The sequence below is a fragment of the Ammodytes marinus genome (genome assembly GCF_949987685.1).
Source record: "Ammodytes marinus genome assembly, chromosome: 1".
NCBI classification, from domain to species: domain Eukaryota; kingdom Metazoa; phylum Chordata; class Actinopteri; order Uranoscopiformes; family Ammodytidae; genus Ammodytes; species Ammodytes marinus.
The window spans coordinates 32,027,618-32,046,851 of record NC_137230.1 but is presented as its reverse complement, the minus strand read 5'-3'; the positions used below and the strand labels follow the sequence as shown (position 1 = coordinate 32,046,851).

The 19,234-nt window shown below is 42.3% G+C and overlaps 1 protein-coding gene across 11 annotated transcripts in view; it reads right to left on the bottom strand.

Annotated features, from left to right (window-relative positions):
• The window catches only part of celf6 (CUGBP Elav-like family member 6), a gene marked incomplete at both ends in the record, with an annotated part of 162,804 nt that overhangs the window by 114,592 nt on the left and 28,978 nt on the right, over window positions 1–19,234 (bottom strand). The gene's annotated exons all lie outside the window — the stretch shown is intronic.

Below are 19,234 nucleotides of genomic sequence, written 5' to 3'. Positions count from 1 at the left end.
TTGTGAATACATTAAATAACCTTTCAGGACCTTTTTACATTTTCTAAAAGAAAATGATTATTCAACGACTGAAAGAAATATTTGAATGAATTCCAAGGTAATAATAACTGTTGATGACCTGCCAGGGCATGGAAACGATTTGACTTAATTCCAATGTAATAATCACTTTGATGACTGTCAGCCTGTCATTTTTTGACATTATAAAATTCCCTGAACCTATTGAAGTGACTGTGTGTGTTAAAGTTATATCCGCCCACAATCCAATGTTGTCTCAATAAAACAACAATGAGAGTTAAAGGTAGAGTCAGCGATTCTGAAGAACACTTGTTGTCCAAATAACTTTTTCGTCAAAATCGGGGAATATCTCCTCATGATCCACTACTTGTCCAAAACTGTTTGTGCGATGAACAAATATGACCTAGGCTCTGTAAACTGGTAGGTAAACAAAGGGTATGTTAACAAATTGTTGTTAACAACCACTGTAGCTATAGCAACATGACAAAAAGTGATTTCAACGAGAAAGCATTCTCCAGAATCGCTGACTCCACCTTTAAATGATCAAATTCAATAGCATTGTGTCTGGACATTTCTTACAGTGTATAAGCCTGGAGGAGATTCTCTGGAGAAGCACATAGGCCAGACTGACGTAGGAAATATTTTCCCCTCTCTCTCCTTTTCCCTGTCTGTAACAACCTGCCTGAACATTTCATAGCTGCATATGCTGCAGCTTAAAGCACCAGCGAGATTTATGCCGTTGTCAGCTCACAAGGGTGCAATCAGGAAATAAAGATCCCATAAAGCCCTCTGATGTGTCCACAGGTACAGCACTGCTAGGTTATTGCTGATGGGGGATAAAAAAAAAAACTACGTAACGTCTATGGTTGGTGTTTCTCTTCCTCATTTGAAATGAAAGCTAACGTTGTTAAGTTCTGAGTGAGTTTCACAAGCCGTAGATGTATGAATTGTGATTAAGTCGAGACACTGCAGGTGAATAGGGTAAAATGATTTACTTATGGATATGATCGGGAAACATTGCCAGTCGGTTACTCGCATTTAACCAATCATTTTTTTGTATTACCATTTATTTCAGAAATTTTAATGTGCGTGCACGTTGTGCATATCTTTAAAAAAACTAAAATATAGATGTTGGATAGCCAGAGTTAAAATCTTTATTTAATGTTTTACAACGTATTAGTTTTTATAGAACTGAACTTTGGAGAGAGAGAGAGAGAGAGAGAGAGAGAGAGAAGCCATAAAGAACGTCAGACTGCCAGAGAAAGAAAAACAGATTAGGGAGAAGGAGAAAACATGCACATCACGTCAAAGCTTTAGGCCCCTTTTGTTTTAATCCTAAATAATGCTGATTTCCTCTGGGTTGCTGAGGTTGCCAAGAGAGTGCTCGAGTGTGTGTGTGTGTGTGTGTGTGTGTGTGTGTGTGTGTGTGTGTGTGTGTGTGTCTGTGTGTGTTTGTCTGTGTGTGTTTGTCTATCGGTGTATGTATGTGTAATGTGTGTGTATATGTGTGTTTGGTTTGTTTGTCCACTCGTGAAGTCCAGCCAGGTTGGCATCTGCTGCGTTGTGTATACTACTAGTGTGAGTCTGCATGGATGTGTGTGAGTAATGCTTGGACCCCACAGCTTATCCGCTGTGTCCTGTATGGCTGTTTGTTTGTTTTTATATATACAGTATATGTGTGTGTGTGTGTGTGTGTGTGTGTGTGTGTGTGTGTGTGTGTCCACATGGCTATCTCTCGACGGGTTACGTAAGTATGTGCGAACCCTTCAGGGGGACTCCCTATAGCACTTTGTCCAGCTGGCACATTCTGCTTTTCCTAGCTTTGCCTTTTCAACTCTTATCAAACAACTGATTTTTTTATTTATCTCTGTTCCATCTCATGTATAAATTCATGTTGGTTATAATCTACATTTTAATTGATGTATTTGTTCTCCAGATAACCAGTCTTAACTGGGGGTGACTAACACGGCTTAGCTGATACAAGCCCACACGGTTGCTGAGACAGTCCACTTTTTCATTCTGTATTTCCATGGTGCAATAGTGAGGTTGACTGGTGTGTTATGCCTGGCTAGACAGTATCTACTCACTCCAGCCTGTGGTCAAATATGTGGTCAGAACTGTACAAGGTAAACGTATAAAGAATAAAATATCTCTTACTGTGGTAGGCCTGTGCAGTTTCATGACTGATGGGGAAAGTATGTACGTGAAGGCCAAGCTATGTGTAGTGTTTCAGTCCTATCTGTGTGAGACTGCATACAAGCAATCACATAGTTTGCACGTCTGCATTCAAATGGAATGGCCAAAAACACAAATTGTACTGTCCTGCTCTCATCCACTTCAATGACATTTGGTTTGCCTTCTACCGTTTGCCGGATTACATGTGAATGCAGCATTATTATTCGTCTTGCTTAGCTTGCACTGCAAACCCCCCAACCACCACCAAACCAACCCAACCCAGACCCCCCCCCCCCCCCCCCCCCCCCAATATGGGCTTATCAAATGCTGTCTACCCCACTCCCAATCGTTTCAGCGTATAGCGACAGCTCTCCCATCAATCCCCCTGTCCGGTCCCTGCTCTCCCCCGATCTCCACTGCTCCTCAGTCAGTCAGAGCAGCTGCCCGACAACACCAGCCCCGACACTCGCTTACCCTGCCGGCTTCAAGTCTGTCAACCGCCAGGGCCTGTCAAATTACTGTCAACGTAAACAGTGGGGGAGTGAGCACGGGATGGGATGGGATGGGTGTGTGTGTGTGGTGGGGGGTGGGCGGAGTGGTGAGAGCAAGGTGGCACATGTTGGCTGGGATGAGATGGGGTGAGCAACACCACACACAACTACAGTGTATGGGTCTTTTGTACTTTTTGGGACATTTATGACCAAACATGTTATAATGTATTTATTTATTAGGGGAACACACCTTTCCACTTGCTCCACAAAGATGTTATGAAAATCAATAATGTACTATGAGCGATACAACACAGATTTCACTTCAGATGTTCAATAAACAACACACAGAATGTCAGGTATGTGAACTAGGAACCATTTATATACAGTAAATATTCATATAGCATTTAGCTAATCAAAAATGGCCACTCAAAAATGGGCGGCTAGTTTCAGTGCGTATTCATTTGTCCCCCATGTCACACAAACCAACAGACATACACACACACACCCACACACACACACACACACACACACACACACACACACACACACGCGCACACACACACACATAACTCTTGACATAGATATCCCTCTCTATCCCATCTTCTTCTGATGGCGGCACCCACTCACTCCCATCAATGTCCCCCATTCTCACTCGTTCCCCATCTCTCGTTCAGGTAATTCCCTCGGTCACATCAGTCCTACTCATCTATCCGTGCTTTTCCTCCATCCCATTTCACCCCATGCCCCACCACACACACACACACACACACACACACACACACACACACACACAACACACATCTCTATCCGCCTATAGTCACAAAGCACCAGCCCAACATCACTTTGATTCCCGAAAAAAAATTGAGAAAAATAAATAAAAAATAAAATGTAATACGGAGAAGAAAAAAAATGAAGAAGAAGGGAAAAGTAATGGGCAGAAAAATGAAATGACTTTCCGGGCCCCTCACGTAAAAAAAATTAAATAAAAAATAAATAAAAAAACGTGGCTCGCTCTTGGAGACAGGCAAGGCAATATTCCCCTCAATTATTGCCACTCACGGGAAAAAAACCCTCTTCGCCAGTAGGATGAAGTTTTTAATTCCAGACCTCCAATAAAAATGGATGCCCTAGATATAATGAATGTGGAAATAACCCTCTCAATGTTTCAAGATTTGCATGACAGTGTGTGTGTGTACATGCGAGTGCTATACACACACATGCACTGTACATGCTGGATAGAGGGTGGCTGTATTCTATATGTATTATAAGGGAGTTGGAGATGATGGGGGATGCTCTATATTTATCTGACAACTTGCCATGGGCTCTCTAAGTCTCAGTTATTTATATATTCAATTCAATACCACCTCTATATAAAACTGAATGCTGGACAACAATGTCCTTAGGTCCATAGCAAAGGTGAATTATCCTTAACAGCGTGCATTATCGAGAACTAATTGTAAGTTGATTGCCGTGGTTGCCCAATCAGAACAAAGCATTTATCAGGGCCTGGCTCTATCAATCATGCATTATATGAAATAGTCAGAAACCAGCTATTTCCATCACAACACAGACACTCTGGTATGCAATGTATTGTGAACATCTTACCATTAGTCTGGCATTTATGAAAAAAAGTAGGGAGAGTTTTTTTTGTAATTTGACAACCAGAAATATAGTTGGTTTTCTGCTGTAGTTATATGAATGAATGATGTTTAATGGCCATTAATGATGTGCTATGGTTGTTGATGCTGTCTGACCTCTTGTACTGTCTAGACTTGTAAAACACATTATGGACCGCAGAGGAAATAAGTATTTGACTTTATTGTGTCTACACCACGGCAATCTAAAAGCTGTGTGTATGTCAGCTTGTGTTTTTCTTTCACTGCTGTTTAATTTGTCCTAATGTATAATTGTGGGTTCTAGTTATATCTCTAGTTATTATTCTACCTTTAGCATCAAGTTATAATATATTTTAAGTTCCCATTCTACACATTTGTATTATATATCCTGCTTTTTATATATTTGTTGTAGTATTATTTTGAGCTATGGTAGTAATCTCTCATCCTATACCTGTTATTTGTACATTCTTTTGGTTTACATTTCAATACTACCTACAACACAGTTCAGCCATTGACTTTGTATCCATTTTCCACAGTGTCTAACCTCAGGCTCTCTCTCGTCCCTGATTGGTCCAGGAAAAGAGGAGTGGCCCCACTGTGTTGACGAGAGCTCAGGTAATTGGTTGAGAGAATTGGGAGTCGTCAGCGGCCGCTCTGACAGAAATGGCTCCGGCCAGCTGCGCTCCGGGCTTTCTTAAGTGCCATTCAACACCGTCACTCGCAGCGTCTTTTAATTGCAATCTGACTTTTAGGGGCCTTGACGCGGTCGTGTTATTACATCATAAACGCACACACACGTCTCATACGCAGACGTACGTGAGCAAACATACGCATTCAGGAAAAAGAAATGAGTCGCACCTATAGGCTATAATCCAGACACGCACACAGTCTCTCTCTCTCTCTCTCTCTCTCTCTCTCTCTCTCTCTCGCTCTCTCTCTCTCTCTCTCTCTCACAAACAAACAAACAAACAAACACAGAGGAAACCTGAGACTAACAGCAGTAATTAAAGGTGGAGTCAGCGATTGAGAAGAACACTTGTCAAAATCACGCTCATGATCCGCTACCTGTCCATGATGTGTGTGCACTGAAAACAAACACAAACACACACACACACACACACACACACACACACACACACACACACACACACACACACACACACACACACACACACACTCACTCACTCACACTCATAAACTGACAACATAACTCTGTGGGACAAAACACGGCAAAAAATAATCTACTTTGTCCTCGACTCAGGGTTAGGGAAGAGAACATCTTTGTCCTGGGTGTAGCTACGGGGATCAATAGATGTGTTTTTAACCAGCAGGGGCTAGGGGTTTTTTGGAGCAGAAAGACACACATAGCAGGAGGTTAGGTTAGGGGCTGGGCAGAGCGGAAATGCTTTATCACCAGTATACCAGGAAAGAAAACTGTATAAGGGTCGCAAGAAAGCTTAGGGGCTTGAAAAGGGCTGTGTGTATTTGCGTGTGGAACTGCATAATGTGCTTGACAAATATAACATTATTGTGCGGTGGGTGTTTCATTTTGCGTGCTGATATTGTTTGATTCAACCTGGCATCTGTGAAAGACCCCAGGACAGCCCTATGTGCTATTGTTGTCTGCTTTGTCCTCCATTATATTCCCAAGTCAAATCAGATGGAGCCATCATCGGTTGTGTGTGTGTGTGTGTGTGTGTGTGTGTGTGTGTGCTCATTTGTGCTAATGTGTGTGTGTGTGTGAGTGCGTGCGTGCATGCTCGCATGCGTGCGTGCGTGTGTGTGGGTGGGAGGGTGGGTGTGTGTGCGTGTGTGTGTGTGTGTGGACTATAGGCTCAACACTGTAACACCAGTCAAGGCGTGCTAGCTTCACCCATGCTGACATTAGCACAAAATACCCCCAAAAACTGCTATTATTCTCCTGTCTAACTCTTATTCAAACTTTCCGAGATGGAGGAAAAAAGTGGGGATTGTTTGAGAGGAGGAGAGAGGAGTGGAACAAAGGAAATTTCAGGCTGAGTTGACACGCAGAAAAGGGTGAATTAGACGTTCTTCATGAAAAGTGAGAAAAGACGAAAAGACTGTAGAGTTGTGGACGCAAGAAGAGGTTGACATAACATGCAAGCCTGTCACATTTTAGCACCCAGAGCCCTTTGGTGACAATTACATCAGCCGACTATATAAGGGCGAAGGGGTTGCAGCTGTATGGATAGAAATGTGCTTGTATTACTGCAGTGGGGCTAAGATGAACAATAGTGCATGTGAAAATGAATGTACGGGCAGATCACAGAATAACTTCTGACTTATCATTATAACTGCATGCATTTTGCATATTCTCTTTTATATAATTGGGGAAAAAATACATGTAGGCCTAGTGTTTTAGTGAGACAGACACTACATGTTAAAGGAACTCAAAATCACAAATTAAAGGTGGAGTCAGCAACACTGGGGAACGCTTGTTGTCAATATAACTTTTTGACAAAATCAGTGAATACCTGTACGTACTCTGTGTGTTCTAAAAGAAACAGTGTTAATACACAGCCTAGGCTCTGTAAACGGGCATGTTGTAGGCTACGTTGAGCCACCTCTGTATACCTTTTTACATACCAGTTTACAGAGATTAGGCTGTGTATAATTTATTTTTTTCCCACTGTACACAATCACTGACTCCACCTTTAATCCCATGGGAGATACTACTCATCTGAAATACACACAGTTTTGGTCTCAAGTCATACAGTAATTGAGCTGTATAAATTGGTCTAATGTCTTAGTCCTCCAAAATAAACAACGCTGTCATAATTTTTTTTTAATCGGATTGCATTGTTTTTGTCTGATACAATATGCTAACTTGCATTATTATGAGTAATGGGTCTCCTCAACCAGTTAAAGAGAGAGAGAGAGAGATTGTGTTTTGCACACTATATGCAAATCAACCTGTCTTACTGTTTATGTATTTAAACGACACCGTTTGATGTTGCAACGATTCAGATTTTTTTTTTTTACCTTTCACCTGAATCAGACTAGTTCGGTTCTGTGATCCCAGTGTTTATAATTAAAAATGCGTTCGTCGGCTCAATATTTGGATTAGTTGAGGTTTATGCGCAGACTGTGAAATGTAATTTGATGACATTTTTTTCAGCGTTATCAAGTGAACAGGTAAACAAGTACAGACCTTTCATACAATCCTATCTTTTCCCAAGTGCTATTAGGCTTGTTAAAAAATACCTTTCGAAAAAGGATGCATCGCATTTGTGTAATGTTGTGTAGTATACACCATTGAGTTTCTGTGTGTACTGTGGAAGTGACTAATACAAAATCAATCGACCACATCCCGATAGCTTAACCACATTGTGTATTTTCTTGTCTGCTTCTGAATCTGTTGCATTTATTTACTACATTTCAAATCAAACATATTAACTTTATTGATTATTGTAATCATGCTGACAAAAGTGAGTATTATCACAAACTTTATCCTCCAATATCTAAGAGCATTGAGCATAACAGGCACAGTTTAACTTCTAAAAAAAATTAAAAAAAAATCTATTTGGGCTATAATGGCTATGCAAGCTGGGTCAAGTAATCAGTTTTTCCAATTTGCCGTCAGTGTTGCAGTCAATTTAATTTCTATTTAGATGGTAATAGTCTGTCAACTCATGTTTTTGCAGAGGTGTTTTGGCATGGGGATATGAAGGTGCATAAAAACAGCTATTTTGAATAAAAATTTTAAATTGGGAAATGAGCTTTACTTAACTTTCACCGTGCAAAGAAAAAAATGTATGCACGGACATATACACTATAAGACTGAAGCTCTTGTATAACTTTTTCAAATCAGTCCATGCTGCGTCGGAAACAACATAATATTTGATTAAATTGGCAAGTGTCTGACCTGTCAAAATTGCCTTTAAATACCCACTCAACGGCTGTCATGTATGACTAAAACAGTTTGCGCTGTGCTGTAATTTTCCTATTTAACTCTGTGGGTTAAAATGAGAGACAGCAGGATCAACTGTCAAGTGTTGTTCATGTCTATCTTAAACAATTACACAAGGTAAAAAAACTAGCTAAAGAGATATGTCAAAAACTACTGCTTAGGATTTTCACGAATCTGATGATTTAAAAAAAACTATATAAAGATTTGGCTTCATCTACACACCTGTGTGGTACTTAAAATCTTGCCACACATCGAGAATTTTGTAATGTACAGATGTTTCAATGCAACAAATAGTAGCACGACAAAACTGCAAACTGAACATAAACACAGACTGTATATTTCTACTCCTACACACAAGCCCTGAATGTAATGGAGTGCATGTATGGGGACTACAATCATTTGACCTGTATTTTGCCTGTAAATCATTGATTTGTTTATTCCTTATGAGGAATGCCTCTGTTGAACAATATAACACATCCAGTACCGCACAAAGCCATATTATATGCTGCACCGACATATGTAAATGGAGGAAAACTCAGACGATCTAAAAATAAGGATGACCTGTCTTGTTACAACATGTAAAACTACTGTTAGTCACAAAAGGAAGCAGGGTCGTCTGTGAAATATTTTCCAATACTCAATAAGGTTTAGCTTAAAAACCCTCCAATAAAATACTGTTAAGGTTTTTTTCTCTCACAGTATCTGTATAACCCTCATGCACTTAGACCTAAAGGCTACCTAAGGACTGAGCTCATCTATTACATACATTCACCTTCCCTAAATGAAAATTATCAGCTAATTAATCAGCTGGCGAAGGAAATGAGATGGCAATGAGACTTTTTTTCAATGTGCTTTAATATTTGAAGGCAAGGTGGATCTAAATAACCCCGCGGTAAGGCAAGAGATAGGGACCCGGGCAGCATAGAAAAGACTGATAAAGGTTTTTTACCTCCATTACAGGAGCTAAGACGAGGATGGGGCCACTGCAGCTCACAATTCCAAGCACGCCTCTTGATTTGTCAGCTCTGGGAGAATGCTGTAATAGTGGATGTAATGGCACAAGAGGAGGCGGGGGGAGGGGGGGGGTTGTTGGAAGGTGTGTGTGTTGTGTGTGTGTGTGTGTGTGTGTGTGTGTGTGTGTGTGTGTGTGTGTGTGTGTGTGTGTGTGTGTGTGTGTGTGCGCATGTGTGAAGGAGTGAATGACGGTAGAAAAATATCTGCAGATGGATCTTGAAAGAGCCATATATCCTTGTTAGACCCCATGTCTCCCAACGGCCGCAACAGTCGCCCTCATCTCCCACAAACACACACATACACAACACACACACACACACACACACACACACACACACACACACACACACACACACACACACACACACATTATGCCATCACTAACTATACACACGTCATTATCCAAATTCCTTCCTTAGTGAAGAAGAAGCATGGGGACACACGTATTGAGTTGAGTTTACTTCTTCAGACGGCTAGTTTCAGTTTTCTGCTTCTTCGATGAAAGACCCAATTAAGGTTTTTTTCACAAATGTTCTAATTAGTGCTTAACACAAAGCAGATGTGCAGGTGTTTTGGTAAAAAACAAGTAAAGGACAAATTTAAGTTTTATCCCAATGTTCTCACTTGAAAAATCTAAAAGGATCACGAAAGTACGTAGGATGCATCCTGTACAATATGACCTGGCAACCCATTCAATAGTTAAGGCATTTTACTAAAACAGGAAAATGTTAATTTACTGGTGGTGATAGAGGAAAAGTCAGGGAGTATTAACGTTAGAAGAATTCCTTCTCTGGGGACCATACATGTCTGTACTTTATTGCACAGCAATTATAATGTTTGTTGAGATATTCTATTCTGGACCAAAGTGGTGGCATCGCCGAACAACTAACACTGCCATCATTTGAAGCATGCAGCTTGTGGGCGTCCTGGGGAAATGCACCTGTTGGAATTCAAAGAAGAAGTACTGTAGAATAAATAACTAAATACATCTTCACCTCATCACTTAATATCGTGAAAAGAGGCAGTGGTGGATGACGCCATATTTCACTATCTTCTACTATCTTCTTGTCCTTGAAGGCCACCATAGCTTCTGTACATTTACATTAACCCAAGATACACCACACGCCACCCTGCAGCCTCCCTATAGCAACCTACTAGTCATGTCCTTTCTTATGTTGACCCCCCCGCCCCCTCCCCACACACACACACACACACACACACACACACACACACACACACACACACACACACACACACACAAACACTCAATATACTTGCTCCATAAATAAAGCTGGCAGAACTACAGTTGTGCCAACAAAGATACAAACAGCCGCTTCAGACAGCTCGCACTTGCATCTGCATTCGTGACCTCTCATCATTCTTAGCGACACACACACACACACACACACACACACACACACACACACACACAGACAGAGCCCTTTTTACAGAGCCCTCTATATGCACTCAAGGCTTCACGGTGCCTCACGCCAGCCTTAAGGGCAGCGCTGCTTCCACGGTTGAGACAGTCAGAGGTCAGCAATGAATATACATGTATGTGTGTGTGTGTGTGTGTGTGTGCGTGTGTGTGTGGTCCATGCAGGGAGAAATAGAGCGAGGGAGCGGGAGATGAATATTGAGTTAACGTGCCGCTGAACAGAGTGTATATAGGGCTACGTTCTCCCAGTCCCCCTAGTCACAATGTCCTCTGCTGTTAGTCGCAGTCTGGCTTTTTGTGAACATAAATATTTACACGGCTGTCACCATCAGGATTTATAGGACATTCTCTTGCTCTTCCCGTAAGAGAAGTATACAGTATGCTTTATATTCCCCCTCTTCCTTTTCTTCTACTGCGGTTCTAAAGTATTTTTATTTTTTTAAATTTGCACAATAGCAATGAAGTTATTGTTTGCACTGGGAGGCCGATACCACCGTGTCTGTGTCTGTGTTGTATGCCGAGTGCCCAGGGTGTGTGTGAATATTGTCTTGTTATATTGACAGCCCTCGTGTGTTTTCGCCGGTTTTTCAATAAGCAATGTTCAGCAGAAGGAGTGCTGTAATATAAACAGTTTGGGATATTTTCCTGCTTGGTGCTGGGCTGAGCTCCGGTGAGGTGAGACAGAGGCAACGGAGGCAATAAAACACAGACCATATACTTATTGTCTTTCTTTGCAATACTGTCGGCAATAAAAAAATACGCAGGCTAACCTGTCTGATGTTTATTCTTCTGTGAAAGGGTGTGTGTGTGTGTGTGTGTGTGTGTGTGTGTGTGTGTGTGTGTGTGTGTCTGTGTGTGTGTGTGTGTGCGTTTGTGTGCGTGTGTGTGCGTGCATGCGTGTGTGTCCAGACAAACTCTAAATGTCTGTCTGTGACCATTACTGGAATATTCTCAATCGAGGAAGCAACAGTGCAAACACCTCTCTCTCTCTCTTTTCTCTATCTCTCTCTGTTTCTCTCTCACTCTCTCTCCCTCTCTCTCTCTTTTTTCTGTCTCCCTCTCCCTCTCTCTTTTTCTCTCTCTCTGTCTCTCTCTCTGTCTCTCTCTCTCGATGTGGCATAACTTCCGATGCACACTGGATTGTGGGTCAGAATCGCACTAAAAAATAACCCTAACCCACTGAATGTAGTAGGGCATCCGGGTATGTTTAAGCATACTGCATCTGACCGCAATAATGGGGACATCCTTAAATATTTTTCTATCATACTAAATAGCAGGCAAGTGTGGCTATTGGAGCGCAGTCATATTTTTCTCCCGATTTCACCCAAATATGCCAATGCCAAAATCTATTTTGTCATGCAACTCGTCTGATAGGTTGGCATGTAATTAACTCCTTGGCATGCACCGTGGGTTGTCATTTGCATGGTAATAAAATCCCTGCTTCCTTACTGTAGAAGGGAGAGAGGGGGGAAAGCTAAGCAAGCAGTGTGTGTGTGAGTTTAGCTTCAGCACACATCCCTATCTCTAGCCCTTATCAAACTCCCTAGACTCCTAAAAACCTATTTTGGTCTGAGAAGAGTTATCGTCATTTCCAGGTGGCAGGCCATATTGATTAAACATTGCAGTTTAGTTTTTTTATGGGTGTATTTAAGTGAGAGCTGTGGCAAATGAAGCTTTTTGGACAACAGAATGCTATTAATCCGACGGGCGCATTTCAGAGCCTTGTATTTATTTGTTCCTACAAGCCTTCTGCCGTCCATTAGCGAGTGCTTTTTTACTTTTTGTACACTTTATCAATCCTGAGGCTCATATTTCCTGGAGATCTCTGGCTCTCACCCAGCTATTGATTATGTACAGACAGTGTTTGTATGTATCAGCCAATACCACAAAGAAAAGGCAGTGTGTGATGAGTAAGTGTTTAGTATGTGTACTGTATGTGTCAGTGAGTGCACGTGCGCGCACACACACAAATAATTTGGTGACGAAGAGATGAGACATTTGGGGCACGAGAGGGAGGTGTGAGTGAGTGAGTGAGTGAGTGAGTGAGTGAGTGAGTGAGTGAGTGAGTGAGTGAGTGAGTGAGTGAGTGAGTGAGTGAGTGAGTGAGTGAGTGAGTGAGTGAGTGAGTGAGTGAGTGAGTGAGTGAGTGAGTGAGTGAGTGAGTGAGTGAGTGAGTGAGTGAGTGAGTGAGCAAAGTGATTATACGTGTGTTTTGAGAGATGGATGAATGTAGTAAAGATTGCACTGGTCTGTCGTGGTACAGTGCTCCCATCAGGTCTAATGAGTGTGTTGCCGCGGTGACCTCAGACTCTAGGTTCACAGGCTAAAGATCAAACATGGCGTCCCGGGTCGGCTCAGGGGATGGCGTGCAGAGACCAGTACCTCTCTCCCCCCTCTGTGCCCCCCTCTGTCATCCTAATAGCCTCCTATGATCCAACCCAATTTATCTCTATCAGCCCTCACCTCCACTCACACACACACACACACACACACACACACACACACACACACACACACACACACACACACACACACACACACACTCACTCACTCCACAGACAGACACCTTCTCACCCCTCACTAGCTGTAATATACCAATGTCACTCCCTTTGTTTGACTGTCGTCTGTCTTAATCACATATTATGCTAATGTTCAGGTTCAAAATTCTAGTTTGGGTTTTTACTACAAACTGTTATCACGGTGTAGTGTCCTAAAAATAGGTTCCTGAATATTACTCACAGTGCCTTTTCTGAGTCTACTTTATTCAGCCTCTGTCTGAAATGCTCCGTTTAAGAGCCTGTCTCTTTAAGCCCCGCCTTCCAACAAGCCCAGTCTGCTCTGATCGGCCCTGAATCTACCTGTCTGTTTTGAATCTTTTTTTTTTTTAACCTTTATTTATACAGGTATATCCCATTGAGACCGAAGACTCTTTTGCAAGGGTGACCTGTTTTAATTTCCCACGTTACCATTCACACACCGATAGCAGGCTAACTATCGACATTCACACGAGTCAAGGTGGGTGAAGTGTCTTGCCCAAGGACACAACAACTATGACACAGGTGGCAGGGCGGGGATCGAACCTCCAACCCTTTGATCATCGGCCGACCCGCTCTACCAACTGAGCCACAGTCGCCCCCAATCTGACTATTCTGGGTGTGTGGCTTATCACAGGTGGAGGTAGTGCTAAGTTAGGTTGGTATTGAGGGTGCATGGGTACTCCCCTTATGACATCATAGGGGAGAGGAATCTGACAAGGGTTATTGAATACAGGTTTTCAGAAAGGTGGAGAAAGATAGAGAGCGGTTGTTTTTTCTAATACTTTAGGAGTCATTAGTAAACCCATATTAATGATGAAAAACCATGAAAAAGTTCATATTGCATAATAGGTGACCTCTAATATCCATTGCCTTGACTTGTAGTGCATATGTTCGTCAGTGGCATGCCCTTCCTTTTAACTGCCTTTAAGAAAATCTTTATGTGCTGCTTATGATCTTCAAACTCACTTTTTTCTCTCTTAACTACCAACCCCTCTAAGTTTATTCAGAGCTAGAAAGAGAACCATAATGAGGCAGAGGTTGAGGGATGATGATTAACTGCAACGGGATCCCAGGAACTAGCGTATATAGCTCCCGATAAGACGGCTTTTCTCCGTGTGTGTGTGTGTGTGTGTGTGTGTGTGTGTGTGTGTGTGTGTGTTTAGACACTTTGATTTATTTGGCTGTGAGGTGCTGGAATACGGTCGGGCGGGCCACGTGGGGTCATGCGCCGGAGACATGCAGTTAAAAGACGCAGCCAGTTAGTGCGTTTTAATCTCATCTCTCTCTCTGTCTCTCTCTCTGTCTCTCTCTCTCTCTCTCTCTCTTTCTCTCACACGCTCTCTCTCTCTCTCTCTCACTCCTCACTTTGATCTGGGTGTAACTTCACAGTGAGAAAAGCTTGGCTCAAATCATCACCGAGACATTTTTAAAGGGCTGCAATTAGGGGGGCCAAATAGCCCGTCATTTATCAAGCTCCTTTCATGTCCACCATTTTTTTTATGAAAGCACACCTTGTCCTCTCTCTCTCTCTCTCTCTCTCTCTCTCTCTCTCTCTCTCTCTCTCTCTCTCTCTCTCTCTCTCTCTCTCTCTCTCTCTCTCTCTCTCTCTCTCTCTGTGGCATGGATGCTCTAGCAGCAGCAGCAGCAGCAGCCCAACCTTTTTGCTTGTGCTTCTAGGTAAAAAAACAAAAAAACGACAAAAAAAAATGTGAGTGCAGTGAGTGAGAGAGACAGTGGGGTGATTTGGTCTGACTGGAACACCATGACCGGCACTTCTTCTTTCACATTTACACCAGAGTAATCAGACAGAGGTTAGGCTAGTAGAACAATAATATATAAACAGTGCCCTCCAAAAGTATTGGATCAGTGAGGCTAATTCCTTTATTTATAAATGTTGATCTATTGTCTCATATGCATATGTTGGTGTCAAACCCAATTGTTTCCAGTCTACAGCAAAAATAAAATAATTGGTCTCACTGTTCCAATACTTTTGGGGGAAACTGTATATATATGTACCTGCTATTGCCAAAATGCCATGCGTTTTTGGGGCATCTGTGTCTGCTTTCAGGGTGGGGCTCGGGTAGTTTAAAGGGGAGATTTGAAAAAAATGGGATATGAGGAGGTCAGAAGAAGGATAAAAAAAGGATGAAAGTGTAAGGAGTATACGGCAGCAAACATGGCTATATAGAGACTGGCACAGTTTGTTGTTTGTTTGCAGTTCTGTGTTATTTACAGCAGCGCTCAGCTCAGGCAGACAGACGGGGAGAGGGAAAGACATGTGACCGGCACAGACTTAGACAAAGAGAAAAAGAGAAAGAGGCTGCACACACACTCACACATACACATACTACACACACTCTCTCTCTTTCTCTCTCTCACACACACACACACACACACTCAGTAGCTCACACACACATACGACTGGGATTTGTTCTTGGTAGCAAAAACCCTATTCGGAAAATGATATGAACAAAATGAGCACCTTTCATCAATATTTTACATCCTCAAACTACGAAATGAAACGTGCTTAATACATTAAATATGCATGGGTTCTTTAAAGAGTCGGTATGCAAGAGAGGTGTGTGTGTGTGTGTGTGTGTGTGTGTGTGTGTGTGTGTGTGTGTGTGTGTGTGTGTGTGTGTGTGTGTGTGTGTGTGTGTGTGTGTGTGTGTGTGTGTGTGTGTGTGTGTGTGTTGTATTGTAATGGTGAGTAAAACAACAGTAGTTACATGCATATTTATTAGCAGCTTATATTAATGGATTAATGAGAGAACGACCTACATGCATCCACAAATGTACACACACACATACACACACACACACACACACACACACACACACACACACACACACAGTACATACATAAACAAGCAAATTATCTTATATCAACATGGTGTGCACTCCCACACACAGACGCACACACACACATACGCACACACACACACACACACAAACACACAAACACACACACACACACAGAGACACATGGAAGCACAGAGCTCCAGCAGTGCGGGGCAGGAAGGAGGCTGTAGGGCCCTGACCACATAATCATCTCCTAGAGAGTGATCATCAAGGCCTCCAACATCTCACTGCGCAAATACACCAACCTTGGACCCCCTGGCATGAGCGTGTGTGTGTGTGTGTGTGTGTGTGTGTGTGTGTGTGTGTGTGTGTGTGTGTGTGTGTGGTGTGTGTGTGTGGGGGGGCGGGGGGGTAGAAGAGTGTTTACAGGAGAAAGAGATAGAGAATACAAAAAAGAGGGGGCAGAGAAAAAGGAAATTAAAAAGTGGACAGCCGACGCAAAGCAGAGGAGTGTGTTGACAGCGGTGGAAGGAAGAATAGATAGGCATAACGATGTTGACAGGGTTGAGGAGAAATACAATTGGAGGATAGAGATACACGCGTCTATCTTGATGGGTTAGGTAGCAGGGAGAAAAAAGGGCCGTTCTCGAAAAACTTTGGACTCTTATGTTGTAAAACACGAAGTAACGATTTTAACGTTGGCTTTATCAAACATCTAAATTTTTGATTTTCAAAATTATAAATGTACACAAAATTAATTAGATATTGTCAAATTGACATAATTATTCAAAAATGTCTTAAAAAAAAGGTAATACCAAATGAATTGTTTTAATTTAAGTTATCAACTGGCAGAGTTCCATGATGACATCTACAGTATAAGTCAGACATGTTTCCCTGTTCAGCTGCAGTGTCTCACATTAAAGGTGCAGTGTGCAATATCGGAATATTTACAAAGAGAAACGGGATGAGAGGAAGCAAAATGGGAACAAATAAGAGGTGGGGGTGAAAAAAATAAAAGAGAGGGATAGAGAGAGAGAGAGAGAGAGAGAGAGAGAGAGAGAGAGTATCTGTTTGCCACACATGAGTGTGCAGCATCGTTGCCCTGGAAACGGCAGCCGCTTGGATTACGAGCTGATTAGTTGCCCTCCTCCTCCGAGCTGCACCCCAGCCGCGCTGCCTTCAACTCAACAGGGTGTGTGTGTGTGTGTGTGTATGTGTGTGTGTGTGTGTGTGTGTGTGCATCATGCTACCTGGGACATGGTCGGTTGAACACTCACACACATACACATACACACACACAAACTCTCCAACACACATAGACATACACACAAACACATCTCCACACTCACACTCACACACACACAGTCTCTCTTCATTCAGACACTAAATACATACAGCTCAGTTGCCCATTGTGTTCACTGTAGCCAATACCTTAGTGCGTCAACATCTCAATCTTCCCCCCTCGGCCGGACTCTTGCCTCTCTGTGTGACGCGCGTGTGTGTGTGTGTGTGTGTGTGTGTGTGTGTGTGTGTGTGTGTGTGTGTGTGTGTGTGTGTGTGTGTGTGTGTGTGTGTGTGTTCAGTGTGTGACGTGGCAGGGTGCTAATCTTGGGCCCTTATCTTTGCCTGCAGCTCTGTGCTCGCGTTCCCTTCACCACAAGCATCTTATCAGCCATCACTGTCAATCAGAGCGGATCAGTCTCCAGCTACCTGCAGCTGGGTCCGCTCGACCAGCCCCCCCCCCCTCTTCCCCCGCTCAAACAGGCCTTCCTATGTGTCCATTACCAACAGTAGCACCATACACACAACCCTACCCCAAGCATTGTTCACTCACACACACATACAAGTACACATGCGCGAATGCAACTTTGGCAGTTTGTTATTATGGCGGAGTTGTCAGCGATTCCGGAGAACGCTTTCTGTCAAAATCAGTGAATATATCCTCATGATCCAATACCTATCCATACTTTGTGCCCTGAAAAATGACAAAGGTTATCCAAACAAAGGGTCCCACCATAGCTAGCAACATGCCCTTTTACAGAGCCGAGGCTGTGTATTACTGTAACACAGAATAGTTTTATTATATATATTTATAATATTCACTGATTTTGACAAAAAGTTGTTTTTAACAACAAGCCTTCTTCAGAATCGCTGACTACACCTTTAAATGTGCTTGTATTTCTGGCACAATGACCAACTGACGCTTGTCCCTTGATGAGCGTGTTGAACCGCTCCAGTCTGCGCCCCTATCAGCTGATAATTACCAGATCACTTCTTGTAACCTGCCCATAGCAGAAAAACAAGGGTGAAATTCATATTTGATTACAATCTTTCCTCGAGGGGATTGGAGCCAAAGTGCAGCATTAATTCATAACGCATTGCAGCAAACAGCAGCTCTTTGGCAATCATCTAGTACACATAAATGTAATGCAGGCTCGCTGATGAAAACAAGTTAGCATTTATGGCCAATTGTATACAAAAAGAAAGAACAAAATAAGATCAGTTTGAAGAATTTCAGGCTTTACCTGCATGGCAGATGCAAGATACATAACAACCATTAACCTTACTTTAATCAAGTTTTACATTATTTTTGGAGTTTAATGAGGAAACTAAATGCATTTCACTGATGTTTTGAATATTTTGATGAGGGACAAAATTAAAGTGTCTAAATTAAAAGTGCAGGGAAGGAGGCTTTTTATGCAAAGTAAATGTATATATCACCTTGTTTAACTTGTAATTGTAATAATATCATGCTCAAAAAGGCTCCAACATCTTGCCCAAAGAACGAATCAAGCATACGTAATGGATTTTGGTTTAAAGCGTACAATGTAGAATCCCCTAAAAATAAATACCTGCAAATAACACTACATAAAGTAGTTATACTCAAACACACACACACACACACACACACACACACACACACACACACGCAGTACATCAATGACATACATGTAAATTAACACATATCCTCCAGCCCATCATCAGTCCTCTCCACCAATCACGTAAGGCCAACAACCTCCCACCTACGATCACACACTGGGACACCCACCCATCTAAATACTGTGCACACACCCACTTCCTAATCAGACACTTCTAATACAAACTGCTGTGAATGTATTGGTTCACAAGCCTCGGTGTGTGTGAGGGCAGCTGCAGCACTGTACTATAGAACAAAATGATGAAAGGATGAAAAAAAAAAATAATAGAAAAAAATA